Genomic DNA, 14,467 nt, shown 5'->3' with positions numbered 1-14,467 from the left:
GCTGTTGCGGCCAGTCCAACGAGCCTAGCGTGCTCCTAGCTGCCCCAGGAGTCCGCATAGCCCCTCAGCCAGCCCCCTAGCGCCCCGTAACCTCGCTCCGCCCAAACCCGAGCTCCGGCAGCCGCCGCGGCCCCCACTCCGGCGAGCTCCGGCCACCCCGCGCCTCCCGCATGCCTCCTTTGTATGCGCGCAAGCAAGGGCAACCCTCTGGTGCCCTTGGCTTGGCCCAAAACCGCTCGCAGCGCCACTCCGGCGAGCTCCCGCCGCAGTTTTGGTCGTCGCCGGCCGAACTCCGGCGACTGCCGACGTGGCACGCCTAATTAGCACTAATGACGCCTAAACACCCCCCCACAGCCACTGACAGTGGGCCCCGTAGTGGGTCAAAGCCCGGGTCAACGCGGGATTAGCCCCTGTGTCACTGACGTGTGGACCCCACACGTCAGGTTTGACCCGAGCCGGCCCCTGTTGACTTGCTGACGTCATGCCAACGTCATGCTGACGCAGTAATGCTTTCTGGATTTAATTTAATTCTGAAATTCCAGAAAAATGCCCTAAACTTCAATAAATCATAGAAAATTAACCGTAACTCCAAATTAAATAATTTATATATAAAAAATTATCAGAAAAATTCAAGGAATCCATCTGTACCATTTTCATGCATGTTAGAACAACTTATCACTACTGTTTAGGGCAAATGAAGTGAATGACATTTAGATAACCACATATGGAGTTGGAATTTGAATTTTATATTCAAACCAACTTCATTTAATCTGTTGCTAGTTGCATTAGCCCAAAACACATTCATATTGCCATGTCATAGCATGCATCATATTGTGCATTGCATTGATTGTGTTCCTTTCTGTGTTGCCGGTATTTGTCCCCTCTCGATAGACGTGATACCGATGATGTGATCGTTGACACTGATGAAGACTCAATGTTATCTTCAGAAGTGCCAGGCAAGCAAAACCCCCTTGTTCATTCTGATACAATCCTACTCTCTCGCTCCTGCTCTCTTTTACTGCATTAGGACAACACCGATTCATCTGTTACTTGCTGCGGTAGCTGAACCCCTTTATCCTTTGCATGACCTGTCATTGCCACAGTAAATAGATGAAACCCACTAGCATGAGTAGGAGTTGTTTGAGCCCTGATGTGCCTACTCATTCATGCTTGTTTGTCATGCCTGCTACTGCTTAGAGTTGAGTCAGGTCTGATTCATCGGGGATGAATCAGAGGCGTGTGAACATGTCCTACTGTGTGTGAGCTAAGTGTGTGAACACGATTTGGTAAAGGTAGCGGTGAGAGGCCATGTAGGAGTACATGGTGGGTTGTCTCATTGTAGCCGTCCTCAGGAACTGAGTTCTGTGTTTGTGATCCATGATTCAGCTACTACCACGCATTGGGCCCGAAACCAATGGACCCTCTCGGCTTCTTAATCACCCTTGTCCTCTGTCCAGGAGTTGCAAGTAGTTTCTGGTGTTTGTAGTATGCTGGAGGCCGTGCGCAGCGCTGACCGTAGGGGTGGGCTGTGATGCGGTAGGCACGTGGCATGGTGTACCGGGCGCCCGTTTGGTGTCTCGGGAACCCTGTTCACATCGTTTGGGGCTGTGAGCGAAACTCCGGCCGGATCTCCTCATGGATGGAACCCGAATAGGCGATAAACCTGGACTAGAGACTTGAGTGTTTAGGCAGGCCGTGGCCGACACCCACGTTGGGCTTCCGCTTGAAGGTTGCCGAGTACATGTCGTGTAAACGGCGGTAAGTGGTGAGAGCGTGTGTGAAGGAGTACACCCCTGCAGGGTTAACATCATCTATTCGAATAGCCGTGTCCACGGAAAAGGACTTCTGGGTTGCTTATATCAGTTCATAGACAAGTGAAAGTGGATACTCTAAAATACGCAAGATAAGCGTGAGTGCTATGGATGGCGTTCTCGTAGGGAGACGGGAGCGGATCCATAGTGGTGTATTGATATGGTGAATATGTGGACTCGTGTGCGCCACCTCAAAAGAGTTACTTGCAGTCGTAGTTCAGGATAGCCACCGAGTCAAAGCTGGCATGCTGCAGTTAAACCCCACCACCCCTTTGTTGATAATGATGCATATGTAGATAGTTCTGATGTAAGTCTTGCTGGGTACATTTGTACTCACGTTTGCCTATTTTATGTTTTTGCAGAGAGACTTCAGTCTCACTAGTAGTTCTGCTTGGACTTCGACGTTTAGCTTGTTACCTCAGCTACGATCTTGTGCCCTCGGCAGTATCTGGTAGATAGTCAGGCTTCTCAGCCTTTTTTCATTTATAGTTGTCTGTACTCAGACATGATAGCTTCCACTTGTGCTTTGACTTGTATGCTCTGATTGTTGGGTCATGAGACCCATGTTTGTAATGTCTCGCTCCTCGGAGCCTATTGAATAAACTACTTGAGTCGTAGAGTCATTTTGTGATGCCATGGTGTATTGCACATATCGAGCATATTGTGTGTATGTTATTGAAATGCTTGGTATGTGTGGGATCTGACTATCTAGTTGTTTATCTTTAGTAGCCTCTCTTACCGGGAAATGTCTCCTAGTGTTTCCAATGGTAGCTTGCTACTGCTCCGGAACACTTAGGCTGGCCGGCATGTGTCCTTCTTCGTTCCTGTGTCTGTCCCTTCGGGGAAATGTCACGCGATGAATACCGGAGTCCTGTTAGCCCGCTACAGCCCGGTTCACCGGAGTCCTGCTAGCCCGGTGCTACAGCCTGGATTCACTCGCTGATGACCGACACGTTCGATGCTGGGTCATGGATGCCTGTCCCTGTAAGTTTGTGCCACTTTGGGTTTACGACTAGCCATGTCAGCCCGGGCTCCTTATCATATGGATGCTAGCGACACTGTCATATACGTGTGCCAAAAGGCGCAAACGGTCCCGGGTAAAGGTAAGGCGACACCCGTGGGAATACCGTGCGTGAGGCCGCAAAGTAATATGAAGTGTTACATGCTAGATCTATGTGGCATCGAGTCGGGGTCCTGACAAAATGCCTGGCTACTTTGGGGAAAGCAAGTACTTGCCTTTCATTGGAGTTTATTTAACAAGTTGGATAGAAAGCGGCAAGCCGAATACTTGCGAGTCGGCTTGTGAAAGGGGGCTGGAAGCCGGCTTAGGCTATGTTAATGTTTTAGGTCCTTAGCCATTTTTCGTGTGAACGCCCATTGATCGTTACTCCGGCCTACCAAACAGTCGCTCTGCGAGCTGCGGCTTCTGGCAGGAGACGGCTTAGGCGCCGCACACTACTTGTCCGACTTCAGGAAACATTTCATAGCGCCAGACGGCGAGTCCCCGAGCCGACTAGTCGAGCCCGGCGCCAAGCGGCGTAGCAAGAAGTAGCATACTTGAAGGCATAATTCTTATCATACAGATAATCAAAAGGGGCAGTCCCTGAGCTCGTCTCGGGGGGCCCGAAGTTTCGGTACTTTAATACAAAGGGGTAACGTGATACATACTGAATCAACTGTAAAATCTCTGAAGGAGGTTTGCATTCCATGGCCGTTCCGACTCTTTGCCGGAGTCGTCTCTCTTGCGTGCTCGGGGCTTCTGAGCGTCAATCAGGTAGTAGGAGTCGTTGCCCAACACTTTCCTGACAATGAAGGGGCCTTCCCAGGGTGTCGACAGCTTGTGCTGGCCGGCTGTCCGCTGGATCAGTCGGAGCACAAGGTCGCCCTCTTGGAAAGATCTTGGCCTGACCTTCCTATTGTAGTATCGGCGCAGGCTCTGCTGGTAGATGCCGGACCGACTGAGTGCCAACAGTCGGCCCTCTTCCAGCAGATCGACGCTGTCTTGACGTGCTTCTTCTGCTTCCTCCTCGGTGTACAGGGTGACTCGCGGGGAGTCGAATTCTATGTTCGTCGGGATGACGGCTTCAGCACCGTAGATGAGGAAGAAAGGCGTGAAGCCGGTTGACTTATTTGGAGTCGTGCGCAGACTCCAGAGGACGGCTGGCAGCTCCTCAAGCCAACAGCCGCCCAAACGCTCAAGTGGTTCAACCAAGCGGGGCTTGATGCCGGATAGGATGAGGCCGTTTGCTCGCTCCACCTGGCCGTTTGACTGTGGATGGGCGACGGACGCTAAGTCCAGCCGGATGCCCTGCGTTGCGCAGAAATGGGCCAAGGCTCCTTTGGCAAAATTTGTGCCATTGTCGGTGATGATGCTGTGTGGTATGCCGTACCGAGTCGTAATGTCAGCGATGAAGGTTACTGCAGTCGGACCATTCAACTTCTTGATGGGTTTTACTTCTATCCACTTAGTGAACTTGTCCACCGCGACAAGTAGGTGAGTTAGGCCGCCTCGTGCCGTCTTGAATGGTCCCACCATGTCCAGGCCCCAAACCGCAAAGGGCCAGGCGATGCGAATGGTCTTGAGCACGGAAGCCGGCTGGAGTGGCTTGGAACAGAACATTTGGCACCCTTTGCAGTTTTGGACTAATTCCTTGGCCTCTTCTAGGGTAGTCGGCCAGAAAAAACCGTGTCGGAAGGCTTTGGCGACGAGTGCCCATGAAGCCGCATGGTGGCCACACTCGCCTTCATGAATGTCTCTCAGAATTGCTTGGCCTTGTTCTTCCTCAACACAGCGTTGGTAGACACCAGTGACACTGCGCCTAACCAGCTCTTTGTTGACTATGGTATAGGCTGCCGCTCGGCGTTGCACTTGCCGAGCCAGGACTTCATTAGCTGGCAGCTCTCTGTTTACTAGGAACTTGAGGATGGGCTGGGCCCATGAGGGTGCTGCTATGTCTTCAATTGCCACTATTGCGACTTGGACAAGGGCGGCTGGGCTGGGAGGCGGCAGGCTGGGATCCGCGGCCGCTTGCTGGATTGGTGAAGTCCCCGGGCTGACTGGCGCAGTCCCCGGGCCGAGTTCTGAAGTTTTCGGGCTGACCGTCGCAGTCCCCGGGCCGGCTTCGACTGTGGTATTTTTGGAGCCGTCTATAAGGATTCTTGTGCCGTCTGCTGGTGCTCTTGAGTCGGATCCAACTTCTTCGGGGGGAGCTGGCACAAAAATGGAGTCTGATTCTGGCGAAGGCTTGATAGACGGCTTGAGGAGGCGCTGAAGGGCGACGCCGGATGGTATTACTTGACGGGTGGAGCCGACTCGTGCCAGGGCGTCCACTTGGTCGTTGTCATTTCTTGGAACGTGAAGGAATTCACACCCCTCAAAATATCCGCTGAGTTGCTGCACCAGGAAGCGGTAGCTCGCCATGTTTGTATCTTTGGCGTCCCAGTCACAGAACGACTGCTGGACCACCAAATTGGAATCGTCGTAGCACAAGATCCGGCGGATGCCGAGCTCTTTGGCAAGCCGGAGCCCGTGAACGAGCGCCTCGTATTCGGCAATGTTGTTCGAGGCGGCGAAGTGGATCTGCAGTGCATACTTGAGCTTGTCGCTTTTGGGGGAGGTGAGGACGACGCCAGCTCCCAAGTCGGTGCGCATCTTGGAGCCATCGAAATGCATCCGCCAATGGGTGGAGTCGGGTGCTGGCGGCAGGTACTGGGTCTCGGCCCAGTCGACAAGGAAGTCGGCTAGTGCTTGTGACTTGATGGCGGTGCGGGGCTGGCAGTAGATGGTGTAGGGAGCCAGATCTATGGCCCACTTGGCTACTCGGCCTGAAGCATCACGGCTTCCGATGATCTCGGCCAGTGGAGCGGTGCAAACCATAGTGATTGGATGTTCTTGAAAGTAAGGCTTCAACTTCTTGGCGGCGAAATGCACGCCGTAGCACATCTTCTAGTAGTGGGGGTAGTTCTGCTTGGAGGTCGACAGTACCTCGCTCAGGTAATATACCGGTCTCTAGACAGGGAGCGCCTTGCCTTCCTCCTTGCGTTCAACCACGATAACTGTGCTGACTACCCGGCTGGTGGCGGCAATGCATAGGAGCATAGGCTCTTTGGGAGTCGGAGCCGCCAGCACAGGGGAGTAGTCAACATCTTTTTCAACTCGAGAAATGCTTCGTCCGCCTTGTGGTTCCACTCAAAAAAGGTGGTCTTCTTCATCAGTTGGTACAAAGGGAGGGCCTTCTCGCCCAGCCGACTGATGAATCGGCTGATGGACGCCAAGCAGCCGGTGAACTTCTGCACATCTAACAGTCGGCGGGGGACTTCCATCCTCTCGATGGCTTTGATCTTTACAGGGTTCCACTCTATGCCGCGTTTAGAGACCAGGAAGCCAAGGAGCTGGCCGGCTGGTACTCCAAAGACGCACTTCTCTGGATTGAGCTTGATCTGGAATTGGCGCAGATTCTCAAAGGTTTCTTGGAGATCTTCCAACAATGTCCCACGCTTTTCCGTTTTCACCACCACATCATCCACGTAGACGTGGGCATTCTGCCGAGTTGCTTGAGGAGACACTTCTGCATGCAACGCTGAAAGGTGGCGCCGGCATTCCTCAAGCCGAACATCATAGTCAGGTAGTAGAAGGCTCCAAACGGCGTGATGAAGGCAGTCTTTAGTCTGTCTGCCGGGTTCAGCTTGATCTGGTGATATCCTGAATATGCATCTAAGAAGCTCAACAGCTCGCATCCGGCTGTGGAGTCTATCACCTGGTCAATTCTTGGCAGAGCAAATGGATCTTTGGGGCAAGCTTTGTTGAGGCTTGTGTAGTCGATACACATCCGCCACTCTTGTTCTTCTTCAACACTAGGACCGGGTTCGCCGGCCGTTCTGGAAAGAACACCTCCATAATGAAGCCGGCCGCTAGGAGTCGGGCTATCTCTTCTCCAACAACTCTTCTTTTCTCTTCTGACAGGCGGCGCAATGGCTGCCTAACGGGTTTCACATCAGATCGAACATGTAACTTGTGCTCGGCGAATTCCGTCGGTACACCTGGCATGTCTTTAGAGGACCATGCAAAGATGTCTCGATTCTCATGGAGGAAATCGACGAGCTCGCCTTCCTATTTGCTGTCTAGGTTTGTACCTATGACAGCATGCCTCTTCAGGTGCTCCGGGTCCAAAGGTATCCTCTTTGTTTCTTTAGCCGGCTTGAACGAACCCTCAGCTTCCGACTCCTTGGGGTCGGGCGACATCTCTGGCTGCTTGCCGGCATTTGCCACAACCCGATCAAGGAGCCGCCTCTCAGCTGCGATCACCAGGGACTCGGCTAGCCAACTATTCTCGGCTGCGCAGGCGGACGACTTCCTGTAGTCGCTGGCCACGGTCAGAATCCCCTTTGAACTTGGCATCTTCATCTTGAGGTAAGCGTAGTGGGGGACCGCCATGAACTTCGCCAAAGCAGGTCGGCCAAGCAATGCTTGGTATGGGCTTTCAAGGTCCACCACTTCAAACCAAATTGGCTCTCGGCGAAAATGATCTTTGTCTCCGAAGAGGACATCTATCTAGATCTTGCCGATTGGGGAGCAAGAAAGGATAGGTACAATGCCGTGGAAAACAGTTCGGCTGCTTTGAAGCTGTTTCTGCTTGATTCCTAATTTCTCCATGGTATCCTTGTACAGGATGTTGATGCTGCTGCCTCCGTCTATCAACACTCGCGAGAAGCGAGCGGCCCGCCTATCAGTGGCCAAGGTAGCACTCAGAACCAAGGCGTAGGAGCCCGGATTCGGCATCACCTCTGGGTGATCAGCTCTACTCCAACTGATAGGCTTCTCGGACCAATGCATAAACTCTGGAGTATCTGATGCTACTGCATTTACTTCTTGCTGCTGCAACCGTCTGCTGCGTCGATCATCAGCCATAATGGTGAACACTACATAAGCTCCATGTTCTTCTGGGTATTCATCTTGTACGGCGCCGACTGGCCTGGCCGCCGGCTGCTGGGGCGGTTGTGGAGGCGGCGGCCCAGCAGGCGGAGGAGGAAGGAGGCCGTCTCCCTTGGCGATTCTGGTGAGCCAGTGGCATTTCCGGGTGGTGTGGTTTGACGGCTTCGCGCCCTGTGGAACTTGCAGGGGCCATCTAGAGTCTGCTCGTAAGAGAAGGCCGGCAACCAGTTGGAATTGCCGCCCTTCTGCCGCTTCACCGGAGGCTGCCCCTCAGGTTGTTGGTCTTCGACTGTCGCAACCTGCCGACTGCTGGAAGTCGGCTGTGGGGCCTTGCGCTTGTGATCATTCTGCTGCTGTCGCCGACTGGTGTCTCCAGCCGGAGTTCTGGGAGCTTGAGGGGCCACTTTGCCAGTCGCACTAACTTCAATCCCTGTCTTCATGGAGGAGTCGGTCGTGGCATACTTGTCTGCAATGACCAGCAACTCGTCGAGGGTCTCTAGCTCATCGCAGAGGAGCCTGTGCTTGAGGAGGGTGCCTTCTCTGCACCCGGCGGTGAAGTACTCGATAGCCTGCACCTCGTGCACGCCCTCTCAGGAGTTCTGAAGCTCGCCCCATCGCGTGAGGTAATCGCGAGTCGACTCGTCTTGGCCTTGCATGCACAAGGAGAGTTGGCGTGGCTTGGGAGGTCGCTTGTACGTGCTGGTGAAGTTGCGGATGAAAGCCTCGGTGAAATCGACCCAACTGTTGATGCTGCGGGGCTTCAAACTGTTCAACCATGTCCGGGCCGTACCCTGGAGCATGAGCGGAACGTACTTCATGGCAACGCGCTTGTTGTCGTTTGCTATGTTGACGGCCATGGAGTAGTCAACTAGCCAATCTTCCGGCTTCACAGAGCCGGTGTACTTGGGCGTGTCTTGGGGGAGCGTGAACCCTTTGGGAAAGGGCTCGTCTCGAATGCGGGGTCCGAAGCAAGGCGGGCCCAGCTCATCTTCTTCTTCCAGCGCCAGGGATCGGTGGAGTCGGTCGATCCAGTGGCGGGCGTCGTTCTCTCCGACTCCTCTCGACGGCCGAGGCGGTCGCCGAGAGTCGGATGCTCGACAGGCGGCGGGGAGACTCGTCTTTCTCTTCGTGGTGGGGGAGGCAGGTAGTCGCCCTGCCGTTCCACTGCTCTCGGGCGGCCGTCTTGGTCGCGCTCGATGGTGACGCGAGTCCGACTGTGGCTGACAGCCGGATCCTTCTCTTTTCTTCCGCGGGCTCCACCAGTCGGCGTCCAAGACGTCGCACCTTGATCTCGGCGGGGAGGTAAGTCGTCATTTTGTCGTTGCGGCGCCTCCATGCGGCAGCCGGCTTCGTTCTGTGCGGCAGCCGCTTTGAGGAATCGCTGGACTCGCTCGGTCATCAAGCGGCGCTCTTCGCCTTCGAAGTTGTCTAGCTCGTCTGTTGCCGCCTGGGCAGCGCGGATGTTCTCCGCTGGCGTGGCATACACGGGGCGATCGGCCCCGAACAGGTTGGCGATGGCCGTGCCGTGTTGTCGGACCGCGCCTAGGCGGCTAGGCCCAGTCAGGACGGGCGAGCCGCCCACGGCGCGATCCATCTCAGGTTTGTAGGCCTCCGACAAGCGTCTCATGCTTGCCAGCTTCTTCGCTCCTTCGATGAGCTGAAGGCGGCGTGCCTCCAGCGTCTCGGCGTCAGCATCCTCCAGAATGGGCGCCGTCAGGTCTCGCAGAGCCACGTCAAGCGGGTCATGAGCTCCTTCGCCGGAGTGCTCGCCATGACTAATAACAAGAACCTCCGTGACGGCGCTTCCGCCGCTCTCCTCGTGAGGGAGCGGCTCGTCGTAGATCACCACATTGGTGGGGAACGAGTCTAGCGACACGCTGTCGGAGTCGACCAGCATCGGGTCGGTGGAGCCTATGGACTCCAAGTCCACGGCAGGCTCGCCGGCGACGTGGATATGGTCGAGCAAGCCCGCGAGGAGGCTTTTGGGGCCATCCGTGCCCGCATTGGATGCAGGCTCGTCGGAGATGCAAACCTCGCCAAGAAGGTCAGCGAGGCAGCTCGCCGCGCAGGCGTCGTCGATGCCTTGCAGCTCGTCAGGGAAAGCGCCATCGAGCGTGTTGGGCTGGCTACGCTCGCGGGGGAGGAAGAGGGTTCCCGTCTAGAGCAGGTCTCCGGACGACGTTGCACCTCGCCCCACGGTGGGCGCCAAATGTCGGGGGTTGGGTGCGACATATGCCAAAGGATGGCTTATCATGGTGGGAGCTAGTAGAATGTCGCCGGTGCCAGGAAACGGGATGGGGCGAAGGCATGCACGCCGGCGAATCTTACCCAGCTTCGGGGCTCTCCGGGGAGATAACACCCCTACTGCTGCTCTGTGGGGTCTCCGCATGATCACTAAGGCGTAGTGACTACAAGGTTGCTCTTAGAGCTGTATTCGGGAGGTAGAAGAAGGCAAGGCTAGATCTCTCCTTCCTATATGGTCTGGTCTAAGGATAATGGATGCGAACCCTTTGCATGGGTGCCCCGGGGGGTTTATACAGGCCTACCCCCCGGGGGTACAACGGTAATCCGGCTGGGCGTGGGTCCCAGCCATCTGTCTCTCAGGCCGCTGTCTTCTCCGCCGACTGCTGGGGCCCGTCGACTTGCGGGCCCCGCCAGCGAGTCCAGCACTGTAGCCATGATTCTGATGACGCAGGCTTGGTCACGGGGTCATGGCAACAGTGCCGCCGTCTATCGCGCGATCACTGTCATTACTTCCCGTCTTATCTGGTTAATGGCGCGTGGGACCCGTGGGAGAGGCCGGCCGACTCTAGGGAGCCGACTCCCACAGGGCCGCCTTTGGGGCGTATCCGCCGTCTTCCATGCTCTCACTGACACGTGGGTCCGTCGTCTCTGAGCCATACAGGTAGGCCATCGTGGCCACAGTGCGCCGCACACTGTGGCTGTGGTCAGGGCTGGCATGGCAACAATGTTGGGCCACGCTGGAGATCTCCAGTGGTACGGCACACTGTAGCCATGCCGGCCCCTTGTAAGCAGGAGGCGACGGCCACGCCGTGGTCGTACCTGCCTCGCCTATCGCGACGAGAGTAGAGTCGCGGGCCGACTCTCCATAGCCGGCTCCTCCGGAAGTCACCGGCCATGCGACGGCTTATCTTGGAGTCGCCATCTGAGACTCGGCTTATCTTGGAGTCACCATCTGAGACTCGGCTTATCTTGGAGTCACCATCTGAGACTCGGCTTATCTTGGAGTCGCCATCTGAGACTCGGCTTATCTTGGAGTCGCCATCTGAGACTCGGCTTGAGGGGCGCAGCCTGCCCCGATGTCTTGAAAGGTTCTGGGGCTCGGGTTAGCCTACCCGTGGCCCATTACTCCGACAGGTGGCTTCTTGCTCGGGCCCCTCCCCCCTCATCGTCTTCGCGCTCATGAGCATGTCCAGCAGCAAGCCCTGGTCATTGCCGTTCCCCTGGACCCCTCTCCCCCTCCGTCTGCTTCCTCACCGACGCTCGCCGCCACGTGACCACGGGCAAACACTGGCCATTTGGCTCTGTTCGTCACCGTCTTCTTCTTCCCCGTGCTCCTTGGGCTCCCTCTGCCCCGTGGGCTCCTCTCTGTGTCTCCCCGTTGCCTTCCCCCTAGCTCGAGTGCGCGATCACGAGTCCGCGGCGCCGGACACGCATCCGCAGCAGTGCCAGCTCGGCCTCCTCGCCCCGCGCCTATATAAGGCCTCTGATACGTCTCCAATGTATCTATAATTTTTGATTGTTCCATGCTATTATATTACCCGTTTCGGATGTTTATGGGCTTTACTTTACACATTTTATCATTTTTGGGACTAACCTACTAACCGGAGGCCCAGCCCGTATTGTTGTTTTTTTGCCTATTTCAGTATTTCGAAGAAAAGGAATATCAAACGGAGTCCTAACGGAATGAAACCTTCGGGAGCGTGATTTTTCGAACGAACATGATCCAGAGGACTTGGAGTGCAAGTTAAGAAGTAGTCGAGGCGGCCACGAGGGTGGAGGGCGCGCCCACCCCTACAGGGCGTGCCCCCATATCTCGTGGGCCCCTCGGGCGGCCACCGACCTACTTCTTCCTCCTATATATACCCACGTACCACGAGAACATCAGGGGAGCCAACGAAAAACTATTTCCACCACCGTAACCTTATGTATCCGCGAGATCCCATCTTGGAGCCTTCGTTGGCGCTCCGCAGGAGGGGGAATCGACCATGGAGGGCTTCTACATCAACACCATAGCCCCTCCGATGAGTTGTGAGTAGTTTACCACAAACCTTCGAGTCCATAGTTATTAGCTAGATGGCTTCTTCTCTCTTTTTGGATCTCAATACAATGTTCTCCCCCTCTCTTGTGGAGATCTATTCGATGTAACTCTTTTTGCGGTGTGTTTTTCAAGATGCGATGAATTGTGGGTTTATGATCAAGTTTATCTTTGAGAAATATTTGAATCTCCTCTGAATTCTTTTATGTGTGATTAAGTTATCTTTGCAAGTCTCTTCAAATTATCATTTTGGTTTGGCCAACTAGATTGATCTTTCTTGCAATGGGAGAAGTGCTTAGCTTTGGGTTCAATCTTGCGGTGTCCTTTCCCAATGACAGCATGGGCAGCAAGGCACGTATTGTATTGTTGCCATCGAGGATAAAAAGATGGGGTTTATATCATATTGCATGAGTTTATCCCTCTACATCATGTCATCTTTCTTAATGCGTTACTCTGATCTTATGAACTTAATACTCTAGATGCATGCTGGATAGTGGTCGATGTGTGCAGTAATAGTAGTAGATGCAGGCAGGAGTCGGTCTACTTGTCACGGACGTGATGCCTATATACATGATCATGCCTAGATAATTTCATAATTATTCGCTTTTCTATCAATTGCTCGACAGTAATTTGTTCACCCACCGTAATACTTATGCTATCTTGAGAGAAGCCACTAGTGAAACCTATGGCCCCCGGGTCTATATTTTATCATATAAGCTTTCAATCTACTTTTATTTGCATCTTTAATTTTCCAATCTATATCATAAAATACCAAAAATATATTTATCTTATCATACTATCTCTATCAGATCTCACTTTTGCAAGTGGACGTGAAGGGATTGACAACCCCTTTATTGCATTGGTTGCGAGTTCTTTGTTTGTTTGTGTAGGTGCGCGGGACTTTTGAGGAGCCTCCTACTGGATTGATACCTTGGTTCTCAAAAACTGAGGGAAATACTTACGCTACTATTGCTGCATCACCCTTTCCTCTTCAAGGAAAACCAACGCAGGCTCACGACGTAGAAAGAAGGATTTATGGCGCCGTTGCCGGGGAGGTCTTCACTCAAGTCAAGACATACCAAGTACCCATCACAAACTCATCTCCCTCGCATTCACATTATTTGCCATTTGCCTCTCATTTTCCTCTCCCCCACTTCACCCTTGCCATTTTATTCGCACTCTCTTTCCCAATCTCCTCTCTCTCTCTTTCGTCTGCCTCTTTTTTGTTTGCTTGAGTGTTGGATTACTTGTCGCCATGGCCCAAGATAATACCAAATTGTGTGATTTCTCCAATACCAATAATAATGATTTCCTTAGTACTCCGATTGCTCATCTTAATGATGTTGATTCTTGCAAAATCAATACTGCTTTGCTGAATCTTGTTATGAAAGATCAATTCGCCGGCCTTCCTAGTGAAGATGCCGCTACCCATCTAAACAACTTTGTTGATTTGTGTGATATGCAAAAGAAGAAAGATACGAACAATGATATTGTTAAATTGAAGTTATTTCCGTTTTCCCTTAGAGATCGTGCTAAAGTTTGGTTTTCATCTTTGCCTAAAAATTGTATTGATTCTTGGAACAAGTGCAAAGATGATTTTATCTCTAAGTATTTTCCTCCCGCTAAGATCATCACTCTTACGAACGATATTATGAATTTTAAACAACTTGATCATGAGCATGTTGCCCAATCTTGGGAAAGAATGAAATTGATGATTCGCAATTTCCCTACTCATGGTTTGAATTTATGGATGATCATACAAAAATTTTATGCTGGATTGAATTTTGCTTCTAGAAATATTTTAGATTCGGCCACGGGAGGCACGTTTATGGAAATCACTTTAGGAGATGCTACAAAACTCCTTGATAATATTATGGCTAATAATTCTCAGTGGCACACCGAAAGATCTACTAGTAAAAAAGTGCATGCTATAGAAGAAATTAATGTTTTGAGTGGAAAGATGGATGAACATATGAAATTGTTTGCTACTAAGAGTGCTCCTCTTGATCCCAATGATATGCCTTTGTCTACTTTTATTGAGAATAATAATGAATTTATGGATAAGAATTTTGTTGGTAGGAATAGTTTCGGAAACAATGCTTATAGAGGAAACTTTAATCCTAAACCGTTCCCTAGTAATTCCTCTAATAATTATGGAAATTCCTACAATAATTCTTATGGTAAATTTAATAAGATGCCCTCTGATTTTGAGAATAGTGTAAAAGAATTTATGATCTCTCAAAAGAATTTTAATGCCTTGCTTGAAGAAAAATTACTCAAGGTTGATGATTTGGCTAGGAACGTTGATAGACTTTCAATTGATGTTGATTCTTTGAAATTTAGATCTACTTCTCCTAAGCATGATATCAATGAGTCTCTCAAAGAAATGAGAGTGTCCATTGATGAGTGCAAAGAAAGAACCGCTAGATTGCGTGCTAAGAAAGA

Source organism: Triticum dicoccoides, chromosome 6B (assembly GCF_002162155.2).
Source record: "Triticum dicoccoides isolate Atlit2015 ecotype Zavitan chromosome 6B, WEW_v2.0, whole genome shotgun sequence".
NCBI lineage: Eukaryota > Viridiplantae > Streptophyta > Magnoliopsida > Poales > Poaceae > Triticum > Triticum dicoccoides.
The sequence above is the reverse complement of the archived record's forward strand: the minus strand, read 5'-3'. Positions refer to the sequence as shown.